Genomic DNA, 15,044 nt, shown 5'->3' with positions numbered 1-15,044 from the left:
GACATATCTGAAGTGAATTACCTTGCCCAGTATGCTGAAGGTATCACAAACACAATCACAGACAGGCGTTAGCCCTCAGACCTAGCCTGCAACAATTTTCCCATGCCATTTCCCAATACAACACTAATTCTCACAATGCCCCCAAGAACTGGCCACAAAAGAGCTCCCCCTTCATAACACAATGCCACACCAGACCAAAATCAGCTGCACCACATCTTTCGTCAGGGCTTTGATTATCTATCATGATGCCTGAAATGAGTGACATCCTGTCCAAGATCCTTCCTGCCCCTCCTAAAGTGGTGGTTGGTCGCCCACCCAATCTCCACATCACCATATCCATTACTACACCAGCCCCAGTCCCAGCCTCTTGCGACAGGGATCATATCCTATTCCAGTCCTTTCGCAGGCTTAGTCTATATCATCAGAGACTGTCATTTATGAACGCAGCCATGTCATATACAGCTCTGCTGCAATCATTGCACAGCTTTTTAGATTGGTATGACTACCAACCAGCTGGCCACCAGCATGCAAAGTGGACCACCCTATGGCACAACATGCAGCTGAATGTAACATGCTTGATTTTACGACCTGGGCCATCTGAGTCTTCCCCTCCACCTCAACCCATGGTAATCTACAGTCCCGTTACCCTCTGCGCAACAGTTTTCACCCTGTGTGTCTCATCACATCCTTCCTATTCACATCCTCTCACCCTGATTGTGTGCCACTTTCTGTCAACACATCCACTGGTCATTCCCCTTCTCTGCTCCTCTCTTTTTCCACTCCACATTCCCCTTCTCTGCTCCTTTCTTTTTCCACTCCACATTCCCCCTCCCTTCTCTCCCCCACAGCCTCCTGACACTTCACTTGATCGCTTTGTTGTGTCGTTGTTGTCGTAATTGTTGTAGTTGTTGTTGTTGTTGTTGTTGTTTTCCTTTCTGTAGAAGGCTTTGGCTGAAAGCTCAGTGTGTAACAGTCTTCCTGTTGTGCCTATCTGCAACTCATGCTGTGTAGCAGTCTATCCTTTTAATGACATCACCAATTAGAAGTCATGGTTCCAAAATATTGACAAAAATTATTTACAGAAGAATGAAAAGACTCGTAGAACCCACTTTGGGGAAGAGCAGGAGAAATGCAGGAAACTTGCAAGGCAAGACCGACTTGGTGACTTAATTAGAAGATATATGGAAGAATTGTAAAATTACTGGTATGTTTACAGCATTCATAGATTTGGAGTAAGCTTTTAACAGTGTTGATTGTAAAAAACTCATTAGAATTTCGAAGAAAGAGAGGATAAAATTTAGGTACTGAAAGGTTATCTACAACTTACAGAGCAGCTAGACCACTTTTCCAAGAGCGAAATGATGTGGATGGGAATTGGGACCCTAGAAGGGAGTAAGACATGGTTGTAGTGTATCTCCATTTTTAATCATTGTATACATGAGTGAGCAGTAATTGGGATTCTGTCATGAAAGAAGTAAAAATTTTAGTGCTCAAGAATAATGTTCACCAGGACTGCAGATATAATCTTAGTAGCACGTGGGAGGGGTTCTGAATGCTGAGAAGATAAAAGGAAATTCATTGAATTGTTTAAACTCCTACAGCAGCATTGACCTTAACCAGAGTGGTCACTGACACATTCTGTGGCAGCATGACGCAGAGGTGACATATGCTAATCAATCATGAGGTGTTATAGGTTTGAAAAAGCCACCACTACAGCAGAAACCATGCCAGTCATTTTCTCCTGATGAAGATAGTGGTGACTGTGGAAAGTATGAGGTTTGACTCATATTTTGGCATAGCAAGAAAACTTAGAATATTTAGACAAGCTAGCTAGAAGGTTCACACAATTGTATTGTAATTATCCTTAGTGCAGATTAATATTTATTAATGAATAGTCCATTGTCCTTTATTTTACCCATCAGTCTGTTCAACAGTATTTTAATGCAATGCATGGAGAAGTACATTTCATTGTCCAGTTAACTGAATGAAATGCTACATGAAAAATTGTAATGGAACTGGTTCATAACTTCCTGTTTACTATTATGTTATAAAAACATTAATGCACTTAAAAGCAATTAAAATGACATTCTAAAGTGTTCTTTATGTGTTGTCCTATTTCTAGAGCTGCCGGTGAACTATCCTCAAACCATCACAATCGTGAGTATTCCTCACCTCATTTTACATATCTGTAGTCAATTCTTGTTTATTAAATTTCTAAAACGTTTTGTGACTAGTTACATCAATCATATTGAGTAATCTTAAACTATATAACTCCCTTTACGAGAGAGAATCTCTTTCTACAGAGTTCTTAAAATGAAACACACACATTGTATCTGTGTCTTTAAATGTTGATAGTTCTAAAGTGAAGTAGTATAGAAACTGTAATTTTCATGCAGATTGAAGTTCGACAACATAATTTTCAATACTTGAATCAGTTGTAAATAATGATCTTAATATTCATAGAATTTGAAATATTGCATAGCATTTGTGAAATGACTGTTTAAAGAAGTGACTATTAAATTCTTTGCTGCACTATATTTAAATTGTCCATTGGAATAAAAAGGTATGGAGAGCATTATCTGCTCTTCTAAATAGTTACTAACTGTAAAGACATGCTTACTTTTTGGGTTTTGATGCCGCAAATATGCCTTATTAGTGAACACTTTAATGTTCAGAACAGAACTAAATCTTCATACTTACATGTTTCATTATTTTACTTCTTTATGTATCAGTGTAGTTACAAGTACTTGCGTAGAATACTAATCCACATATTTGAGTAGACATTTCCAGCCGCTTCTGAGTTTATGTTAATGAACTTGTGGACAATATTAACTGTAGTCACAGATTTTGACACAGTTTTGTACAATGAAGTACTTTCTGAATAAAGCTGCACAAATATCCAGTCATACCTTGATAAGTTTTTAAAGTGGTGCAGATATTTCCAACTAGCCTTAAAAGTTCCGAAATGTAAAACTGTACACTTCACAAAACCAAAAAACCCAGTGTCCTATGAATAAAATATCAGTGAGTCACAGTTGGAATTGGTAAACTTGTACAAATAGGTGGGTGTAATACTGTTGGGACATGAAATAGATTGCTCACATAGGCTCAATAGTGGGTGAAGCAGGACAATAGGACATTCCCTCTGCTGTACACTTCACAGTGGTTCATAGTCAATGAAGGAAAAAATAGGGAAAATAAATTGTGTAGCCACAGATAACCAATATTCCCCCCCCCCCCCCTTTCTAGGACTAGTAATTTGTGCAGTGCAGGGGACAGGGGATTGGAAAAAAAAGAATTACTAAAAAATGTTTGTAATTCTATGAAATTAATATTTAACAAAGTGGATTAAGAACACTTGGGACAGGTTCTTCAGTGTGGTAAGCAGCTGTTGAGCTCTTTTACATAAGTTTTCTAAGGGATTCTTTACTGGAAAAAGCATTGTAGAATAATTCAAAGAAAGTCTGCAGTTAGTGATGCAGGAGTACCTTAATCATGTGATATTAGTTAGAAGTGATTTTAACCTACCAAGTGTGGTGGTGGCAGTGGTGGTGCCCCATACACCAAGGAGCATAGGGGATGATGCGGGAGACCCACACTGCTGACTAGACAAGGTCCTACCAAGTGTAGACTAGATTAATTAATTGGATAGATAAAAAATCTACTCACCAAGTGGCAGCAGAACACACACGTAAGACTGTTGTAATTGGCAAGCTTCCGGAACCACTGGCTTCGAAAGCTTGTCAATTACAACAGTCTTTCATGTGTGTTCTGGCGCAGCTTGGTGACTAGATTTTTTATCTATCCAGTTAAATAATTCTGTCGATAATTGATGGTTTTCATTGTTATGTTAGCCCAAGTGTAGACTAGGACATTTATGACTTCATTGTGAGTGGTATTTACAGTCAGTCTTGAGAAATAGTTTTCAGCATGTTTTCTGAAAAGCTTTGAGCAGCCAGTTCAACAGCCAACATGTAATGGAAATATTTTAGACCCTGTAGCTTCAGATAGCCTGACAGTATCGACATGTCAGTCTAGAGACAGGGATTAGTGGTCGTGATGTCATCATAACAGCTGTAGTTACGAAAGCTAAAGTTCAAAGTTTTATTGAGAAATTAAACATTTTAATCATGACACTGGCACATTTGTGCTGCTTTTTCACTTGAGGATGTTAATGTAGTATGAAAGCAGTGGCTCAGTAAATGCACATAAATAATAATCACAGTGGTTTCCTTAACATTTTTATTAATAACTTATGGAACCACTACATGATCTAGTATTAACTTCATTTTAATTGTTTGAGTGGGGTAAAGCATGTATGTAATCAGTCAGTCCTATGTGACAAATAGTGAGCATGCAGCATAAAAGAGTAGCTTGCCAAAAAGTTTGTACAAAGCCATAGCAGTCACAGGCAAAGCAGAAGTAAAGCAAAAATTGTTTCCATTTTCAAGGATTTTAATGTTCATAAAATTAAAGTGGATCCAGATTCTGCATGCTTTTGAACACTTTACAGGACTTGTTCCTTGCATGTGTGACAACATATGATAGATTCCTTCTGTGCTATCCAGAGATGAAAAAGAAGTAAACTTTTATTTACGCAACGTGACCTGTCTTTCTTTTTCATAACCAAGAAAACCAGATAAATTGACTGTAATAAAAAACTTATTACTTTGTAAATTAAATCTGCCAACTGCCATTGGAAGAAAGTAGAGACTCTCAGATGAGATGCAAAAAGCCTCAGATTATATTGGAAAAGAATGTGTTGTTACATCAGTTACAACATGTTTGCTTGGGAGAGTTGGGTTATATAATTTGAAAGAAAAGTGCAATACATAACTTCAGACTCTTAATTATATTAAAATATTTTCGCAGTTAATATGGGAAAGTCAAATGTGAATTTCGGTTTATAATTCTAGAAATGTAATAAATTGATTGGGACTAAATAAAACAGTGATTTTATTGCCTTATTTGCTTTTTGAAGTATTATATCTTAGCAACAAGTCCCAAGCCCTACAGACCATGCACAAGATGCTGCACTTCATCAGTAAAATAAAATTTATTTTAATATGTTCTCACTGGAACACCATCATAATTTAGCACACACATTAACAAATAATGTACGTGTAACATACACTTGAAAAGAAAAATTCTGATTTTGAAATTTTACAAATTAAACAATAATTTCGTCTGGGAAAATTTCAGCATTGTTATGAATATCATCAATCAGCCCACCTTTTAAAGCTTATGGGAAACTGAATAAAGCAGCACCAATTTTAGGTCTGTAAGTCAAATAGTTTTTCTGATACAGTGATTTTAAGATTTTAAAATGTAACCAGAATAGCATGATTTTGAAGTTTTAATAGTTAATAACTCAAAAATGGAAGATTAAAAGAATTAATTTGGCATTTTTCATACAAACAGCTATTACTATAAATGTACATAAAATTATCAAAATCTGAGATGTCAAGTACCACACCACTGGTTGATTTCGTATGGGCTGGTGCATCTGCTGAATTGCAGACTCACATCACTGACACAGATTTGCAATAGGATTTTAAGCAGATACTGTGTTAGTATGTTATGAATTACCTTGAAGAAAATGATCTATTGACAAAGTCAGATGGATTCAGAAAATTTCATTCTTGTGAAACATGACTGGCTGTTGATTCAGAAGAAGTAATAAATACTATGTACAGGGGATCTCAAATTGATTCCATATTTCTAGATTTACAGAAGACTTTTGACACCATTTGTCACAAGTGGCTCATACTCAAATTGCTTGCCTATGGGGTGGTGTCACAGTTGTGTAACTGGATTTGTGATTTCCTGTCACCAATGTTACAGTTTGTAGTTATTAATTGAAAGTCATTGAACAAAACAGAAGTGATATGAGCCATTTCCCAAGTAAGTGTTATAGGTCTTCTGCTGTACCTACTTTGTGTAAATGATTTAGGAGACAATATGAGCAGCCCTGTTAGGTTGTTTGCTGATGATGCTGTCATTTACCATCTAGTAAAGCCATCAGAAGGTAAAAACAATTGAAAAAGGATTTAGACTAGATATCTGTATGTGCAAAAAGTAGCCTTCGATGCTAAACAGTGAAAACTATTGTTTCATCCAAAAGAATGCTATTTAATGTCCCATTGACATTGAGGTCATTATAGACAGAGCACAAGCTCAGATTGTTTCATAGAAGGGGAAGGGAATTGGCCATGCCCTTTTAAAAGAACCATCCCAGCATTTGCATGGAGCGATTTAGGAAAATCACAAAAAATCTAAATCTGGATGGCTGTACACAGACTTGAACTACCATCATCCTGATTGTGTTGAGTGTGCTGACCACTGATGAGTACTAAAAGGAGGCGATTGAATTTCAGTTGAAAAGTAAATCACTGGTTTAAAAACTGTCGATCCAACTGAATACCTAGAAATAACAAATGTAAACAACTTAATTTGGGATGATCACATAGAAAATGTTGTGGGGAGGGCAAACCAAAGACTGCATTTTATCAGCAGTACACTTGGAAAATGCAAAAAAAAGAAAATGTGTTTTTATTTATTCATTCATTCAGTCAGTCATTCCTAGGTCATTCAGCACAACAATATTGGACATGTCAGACACGTTACGTAAATAATATATAAAGTGTTTACAAAGTAGGATAGGATTAGTGAGGCTAGGAGAGGAAGTTGACTGTGGACTTATCAGTGGAACCATCCCATCATTCACCTTAGGAACTTATGAAGATTGTGGGAAATCTAATTCAGCATGGCTGGGTGGGAAACAAACCCTTCTCTTCCTGAATGAGAGTCCAGTCTATTATCATTGGCTTACTGGCTTAGCCAACTTACATTGTACATGATTGGAAAGCAAACCACAATCTGCAAGGAGATTACAACTTGCACAAGGAGCATAATCAGTTATATAAGTAGAACATGAAACTTCAATATAATAAACTTCTGGAAATAAAGAAATCACATGAACACATTATATAACAGTGCTGAAAAGTATAACACATCAACACACAAACACCTGCCGAAACTACATCCAACTAGTCCTGCAACCAATCCCTCCTTTGAGGTGGTTTATTGCACTAATCCGAAACACAAGAAAAGAAGCATTTTTGTGCGAAGACTAATACAGCATAGATGATATGTCTGTTAACAGATTAAAAGGTACTCAACAACAAATGTGGGTTTAGAATTTGTCTAAAATAACGCATTCACTTATCCTGTAGAAACACTTTTCAATAAGAAATGATTTTTTTCTCCAAACCTGTTTCCATATCTTACCTCTTTATGTATATTGGCAATGCATTATAAAGAAAAACACCAAAGTGAGTCTCATACCTTTGAGGACAAGATGTTTTTGCTCACTCTACATGGAGGGAGCCACAATTAAGTGTTATAGCTATGGAAATTGCTATTAGTGTGTATTTTCTCCAAGATTATCTCTTGCCATCAACACAACATTTGTATAGTGGATGGAGAGTATTGTAAGCTCACACATCATTGTAAATAGGGACTTACAATGAGCCCTTGTAGAACTTTGTTACAAGGTTTGAATAGGCCTTTAATGTAATGTAAAAAGTTTATTTGAGTGACTTTAGTTTTACTCCAAAAAACTATTCCATAAGTTACAAGAGACTGGAAGTAACCAAAGTAAGCTCTTCTACCACCTTATGAGGAGCATACTTTAAAAACGATTTTCGGAGACAAACATGTAGCATTGAGACTCTGGGAGAGGGTAAAGAGACTGCATGCATAATGCTTGTTCATCCTCTTCTGGAATTTGTACTTTGTGGTATGGAATCCTTAACAGATAGGATTGACAGAGAACACCGAAAAAATTTAGAAGAGGGCAGCTCATTTTTTTACTACCAGAAAAAAAAGGGAAGATAGTGTCACGGATATGATATGAGTTTCGGTTGCAACCATTTAACACAAATCACTATATACTATATGTCCATTTGTGTGACAGACGATTGTGCACTTAAACTGTGAAGGGCAATAGTGGGCTTTACTGAAAAGTGTGGCATTTAACCAATTTTAGATACAGTTCCTGTACTCAGTATACGTGTATTCACTAAATTTTTTTTGGACCTCCTCCATAGCCTTCATAGCAATAACCTACTTTATTTGCGATTTCCTTCTACATGACCAGTTTTTAGATTTGTGTTTTGTTTCACTTGAGGTTACGTGTCAAAATGGTTGCAGCATAAGCAGAAGCCACTTCATGTTTCACTGCTTTCTGCTAAAATGAGTAACTTGTACTGTTGAGTACATTATTTAATCTATGAACTGTGATCGATGAATTGCTCACTTTGCTGTTTTCTGTAAAAGATCATTAAGGCCAATTACCAACAGTCCTTGTTACCAGCAGTGCCTGTTCCTTTGGACTTGTGTGCAGATCTGAAGGAACATTGCATTGTACTTCTGAGCACAGGCACTGCAATATTGTGTTTATCTGTCGACATTGGCCAAGCAACTTTCAATTAAAAATATATCCCCTTTACAACAATGTAAATAATAGATGTACGAGAACACGTTGTAGACATATGGGAGTTTGGGTGTCGCCGTGAAGCATGCTGGCATAGCCTAATGACAAGGTGACCACTCGTGATAAGTGGGAAATCCTGGTTCGAGTCCTGGTCTGGCACAAATTTTCATTGTCATTATTTCATTATGCTGCTGTTGGTTGTCCATATTTGCAACTGTGAATACATTTCATGAATTTCTTCACTAATCAAGCGTAAATGTAAATAGATTTTTCCATCATGGCTGTATACAGTACCTTAAATGTAATGTTGTTGCAAAAATTCTCAGTTTAAAACAATGGACATGAATTTAATTTCAGAGAACATTTTTTAACTCTCAGACAACACAATGGATAAATTATTCATTAGTACTGCGATGAAACTATACTTGAAAAACCTCATATCTGATGAAGAATAACACGATAGCGGAAGATAATGTGAAAGATTTACAGGTTAGTCAGAAAATGAATGTGGCAAAGAAAAAATGAAAATTTTGGAGAAATTGCCACAATAGGTTGGGTCACTGTGATTGCCAGTCACATAGTATACAAAAATGTGTGAACTACTCTGAGTGCTCTAAAACAGTGGTGCTTATAAATCATTGCAATTTTCTGCTTCTAACATGAATGTGTTTGCAGGAACTTGTTTTGACATGACATTGTACACACATTTTGAAAACTGTAAAAGTGGCACAGAAAGCACTTCTGACGTTATATGTTTCCTTAACTTGATAGTGCACTACATGACTACTTTTCAGTTTGTCTTTCCACAAACCCATAATACTTGAGACATTCCCAAGACAACGTTACTAGTTATCTCAATCTTTTAGACAAATGAATATATTCAATGCTAAATAGGTTTGAAATTTTTAGGATAGCACTTTGAGTTAAATTTATAAATTCTAGCATGTCTTTGTTCACTAAAGGTTTGATATGCACATTTGTCATCATCGTTACTTAAATATTTTCTCTTTCCTACAATTTTTCTACATTTCAGAATATTTTCATCATCTTCTGTCTACTTTTGTTTACATTTACATAGACAACAATGGTAATATTTTTCAGCTTTGTTTGTGACATCTGCAACAGTTTATTGACAATCATCATCCACTACTGCCAAACCTTCTACATTGAAAACCGTATTTTCTGTTTCTTTTGATAAAAGTGCACCTTTTAAAAGTACTGTTTTTGAAAACTAACCCTTGTTGAAACCTGTGGTTGAAACATGGAACGAACTGCAATAATGTTCACATCAGCAGCTACTGTTACCTTGTTACAACTTTGTTCCGTATTATTGTCTGAGACTGGTTTGTGATTAACTGCCTTGTTTTGGTTTTCCAAAATTGACAATACTAACAACAAAATAGTATTCCATATGACTTAGAAGCTGTTACCCCTACTAAGCAATAAAAATGTGATGATAGAGTACTTGATGTTTGGCATCTCTGACGATTACATCCCATACAGGTATTTCCAGTCATTCAGTTTGTGTCATTTTTTGGTCCATCCATGTGTTCACATTCAGTCGTCCTTGATTTCCTTCCACACCTCCTCCCCCATCAACTTATAAAAAATACAGATGTGAAACTGAGAAATAATTAGAATGCCAGCCTTGATGTTTCAGCATATCCAGACTCATCTTTCATCAAGTTGAAATGTTCCATTCTTGTTATGAGCACACTTAAATACTTGAAATCTGTAGTTCAGTGTGTGGGTGGTGTAACTTATCTTGATGAAAAATAAACAAATTTTTCTGTAAATTATGCCTCCAAAACAATCAGCAATATCAGGGCATTTGTAAGGCATACTAATTTCAAATAATGTAGACAACATGCCATAATTAGACTTTTAAATGTTTATTACAACACTGATGATGTGACAAAAATATATACAGAATTCATATCACAAAAACTGATCCACCATTGAGCTAACGCTGCTCACTGTAGATTCAACCATTTGTGTTATATAAATTTACTGTAATGGAAATTGAGTACATACATTGTTAATTGTCAACACTTTATACATTGCAATTAAAATTTCATAAACTTCAACAATCTAGTGGTGAGAAAAGCTCGATTTTGACTTAAATTCCAGTGTAGAATAACATTTTTACTGTTTTACAAAGATTATCTTCCATAAATGTAAGATTCAAATTGCATAAACAGTGTGTTACATGAGAAGGTTAATTGCTTTTGAATTGCAGGTATTACTAATGTATTTTTGGTAATATTACCATAAAAGCTTCGAATGTATCTACTGCTTTTGTGTCTGAAAATATGAGAAGCCATACTGTTGCCCGCCCGGACGGCCGTGCGATCTAACGCACGGCTTTCTGGGCAGGAAGGAGTGCCGGTCCCGGGCATGAATCTGCCCGGGGGATTTGTGCCAAAGTCTAGTGAGCTGGCCAGTCTGTGGATGGTTTTTAGGCAGTCTTCCATCTGCCTCGGCAAATGTGGGCTGATTCCTCTTATTCTGCCTCAGCTACACTATGTCGCCGATTGGTGTGCAAACAAGTTCTCCACATACACATACACTACCATTACTATACCATGCAAACATAGGGCTTACACTTCTCTGGTGTGAGACATTCCCGGGAGCTCCACCAGGGGCCAAACCGCGCAATAACCCTGGGTTCAGTGTGGGGCGGTGGAGTGGTGAAATAGACTGTGGTAGTTGTCGTGGGATTGCGGACCACTGCGGCTGCGGCAGGGATGGAGCCTCTCCATCGTTTCTAGGTCCCTGGTTGACATAACATAACATAGCCATACTGTTTCCATCTGTTTCCATTCCAAAGTTGAAGATATGAATGTTCAACCCAAAATTATCATCATAATTTATGAAACTTCCTGACAGGTTAAACCTGTGTGCCAGACCAACACTCAAAATGAGGACCTTTGTCTTTTGTGGGCAAATGCCCTACCAACTGAGCTACCTGAGCATGACTCACAATCCATCCTTGGAGGTTTACATCTGTTAGTAACTTCTCTCCTACCTTCCAGATTCACGAGAGTTCTGCTGTGTAGCTTACAGGACTAACACTCTTCGAAGAAAGGCTATTGTGGAGTCATCACTTAGCCACACCCTAGAGGATTGCCTACAGCAAGAAATTTTCACTCTGCAGTGGAGTGTATGCTGGCAGATTAAAACTGGAAACAATCTCACAGGCTGTGGCTAAGTCATGTCTCCCTAATAGCATTTCTTCCAGGAGTGCTAGTTCTGCAAGTTATGCAGGAGAACTTGGGTGATGTTTGGAAGATAGGAGATGAGGTACTGGCGGAAGTAAAGTTGTGAGGACAGACTGTGAGTCTTGCACGGGTAGCTCAGTTAGTAGAGCACTTGTCCACGAAAGGCAGAGGTCCTTGGTTCGAGTTGTAGTCTGGCACACAGTTTTGATCTGACAGGAAGTTTCATATCGATGCCCATCTGCTGCAGAATAAAAATTTCATTCTGTGAACATAATATCTGTTGAAGAGAGATTTGTAGGTCTACTCACTCTGAGGTATTATTCCGTCAGTTATTATTCACATCTACTTCATATACTACATCTGCCACTTGTAGATTTTGGTGCTATATTCTATTAAAAAAAGAAGAAAATGATAAATTAGGTAAAACAGAGGTACTAAGTTCTAAAAATTATTTCACCTGATATTATCCATCATGAAGTGAATAAGATGATCTGTATGCCTCTGATCCCAGATAGCTTTGCAACCAAAAATTGTTGAAATAAGTGCCTGTTTACAATTGTCACTTGTTCTTGCAACGTTAGTGATTGCATATGGTGGTTTCTGCTGTATCACGCTAATAGGGCATTTGAGTGCACAGAGTCTGGGTCACCAAGCACAATGTGCTCAAATCACTTGGTGGCTATTTCAGCATGGATCAGCCACTAGAAGCCTCCTGTAGAAAACGTGTACATGGCGTGGTCTCCGCTGCCCCATCTACTGGTGGCCCATTGCTCTTTATGCACGAAGCAGCGCTGACTGAATCTTTTGTTGTATTTCTAGTTTGTTTCGCACACTGATGAATCTGGTCAGATGAGTATAGGGTAATATCAACAGCAGCAGAAAATGGTATAACAGGAATAGTATTCGTTACAAATAGGAAGATAGGACAGAGCATGAGTTATATAAGAATTGACAGTAAACCAACACTGACAATGGTAGTTCGCATATAAATGCCAATGTCGCAAGCTGAAAAATGAAGGGATAAAGTATATGAGGCTACTGAATGGGTAGTTCAGTATGTAAAAGGAGATGAAAATGTAATAGTCTTGGGAGACTGGAATGCAGTTGCAGAGGAATGAGTAGAAGAAAGTGTTATAGGAGAATATGGGCTGCATAGTGGGAATGAGAGAGGAGAATGACTAATAGAGTTCTGTAATAAATTTCAGCTTGTAATAGCAAACAATCTGTTCAATAATCACAAGAGGAGGGGGTATACTTGGGAAAGGAGAGATATGGGAAGATTTCAGTTGGATTACATCACTGTCAGGCAGAGATTCCAAATCAGATACTATACTGTAAGACATACCCAGGAGCAGATATAGATTCAGATCACAGATTAGATTAGATTAGTACTTGTTCCGTAGATCATGAATACGACACTTCGTAATGATGTGGAACATGTCAGGTTAATAAAAGGTGTTTATAAAAGATACTACATTAGACAAAATATTACATGACACCCAATATTTTTTGGTGGAGGTTGGGAAATTACCCACTTACTCTATCCAAAAATCCATCTAATGAGTAGAAGGAGTTGCCATTAAGAAATTCTTTTAATTTCCTTTTAAATGCTATATGGCTATCTGTCAGACTTTTTATGCTATTAGGTAAGTGACCGAAGACTTTTGTGGCAGCATAATTTACCCCCTTCTGAGCCAAAGTTAGATTTAACCTTGAGTAGTGAAGATCATCCTTTTTCATAGTGTTGTAACATGTACACTGCTATTAATTTTGAATTCGTTCGGATTATTAATAACAAATTTCATAAGGGAATATATATATTGTGAGGCTACAGTGAAGATCTCTAGCTCTTTAAATAAGTGTCTGCAGGATGATCTTGGATGAGCTCCAGCAATTATTCTGATTACACGCTTTTGTGCAATGAACACTCTTTTACTCAATGATGAGTTACCCCAGAATATGATGCCATACGAAAGCAGAGAATGAAAATAGGTGTGGTAAGCTAATTTACTGAGATGTTTATCGCCAAAATTTGCAATGACCCTAATAGCATAAGTAGCTGAACTCAAACGTTTCAGCAGATCCTCAGTGTGTTTTTTCCAGTTCAACCCCTCATCAATACATGCACTTAGCAATTTTGAATATTCTACCTTAGTTACCGATTTCTGATCGAAGTCTATATTTATTAATGGGGTCATTCCATTTACTGCATGGAACTGTATGTACTGTGTTTTGTCAAAGTTTAATGAGAGCCCATTTGCAGAGAACCACTTAATGATTTTCTGAAAAACATCATTTACAATTTCACCAGTTAATTTTTGTCTGTCGGGTGTGATAGCTATACTTGTATCATCGGCAAAAAGTACCAGCTTTGCATCTTCGTGAATATAGAATGGCAAGTCATTAATATATATTAAGAACAGCAGAGGACCCAAGACCGAACCTTGCGGCACCCCATTCTTGATTGTTCCCCAGTTTGAGAAATCACCAGTTTTTTGCATATTATGTGAACTGTTTATTTCAACTTTCTGCACTCTTCCTGTTAGGTATAATTTAAACCATTTGAGCACTGTCCCATTCATACCACAGTACTTGAGCGTATCTAGAAGTATTCCATGATTTACACCATCAAAAGCCTTTGATAGATAACAAAAAATCTCAACGGGTGGCTTCTGGTTACTCAGAGCATTTAATATTTCATTAGTGAAAGTATATATAGCATTTTCCGTTGAAAAACCCTTCTGGAAACCAAACTGACATTTCAGTAAAACTTAATTTTACAAAGGTGTAAAGCTACTCTACAATATGTAACTTTTTCAAGAATTTTGGGTAAGGCAGTCAGAAGAGAGATTGGGCGGTAGTTGTTGGCATCAGACGTATCCCCTTTTTTATGCAGTGGTATAACAATGGCATACTTCAGTCTGTCTGGGAAAATACCCTGCTTCAGAGAGCTATTACATATGTGGCTAAGAATCCCACTTATTTCTTGGGAACAAGCTTTTTTTATCCTGCTGGAAATGCCATCAATCCCATGTGAGCTTTTATTCTTGAGAGAGTTTATCATCTTCCTAATTTCAGATGGAGAGGTGGGTGGAATTTCAATTTTATCAAATTGTGTGGGTAAGGCCTCTTACATTAATTGCCTTGCTTCTTCTGATGAACATTTAGATCCTATTTTCTCTACAACATTTAAAAAATGATTATTCAAAATATTTTCGACTTCCGGCATGGTGAGGCCGTCATCCTGTACTCTTGGTTGTCCTGCCTCCCTTGTAATAATATTCCAAATTGTTTTGATTTTGTTATCAGAGGTATTAATCTCAGAC

This window comes from Schistocerca serialis, chromosome 9, assembly GCF_023864345.2.
Source record: "Schistocerca serialis cubense isolate TAMUIC-IGC-003099 chromosome 9, iqSchSeri2.2, whole genome shotgun sequence".
Classification (NCBI taxonomy): domain Eukaryota; kingdom Metazoa; phylum Arthropoda; class Insecta; order Orthoptera; family Acrididae; genus Schistocerca; species Schistocerca serialis.
Note: the sequence above shows the minus strand (reverse complement) of the source record.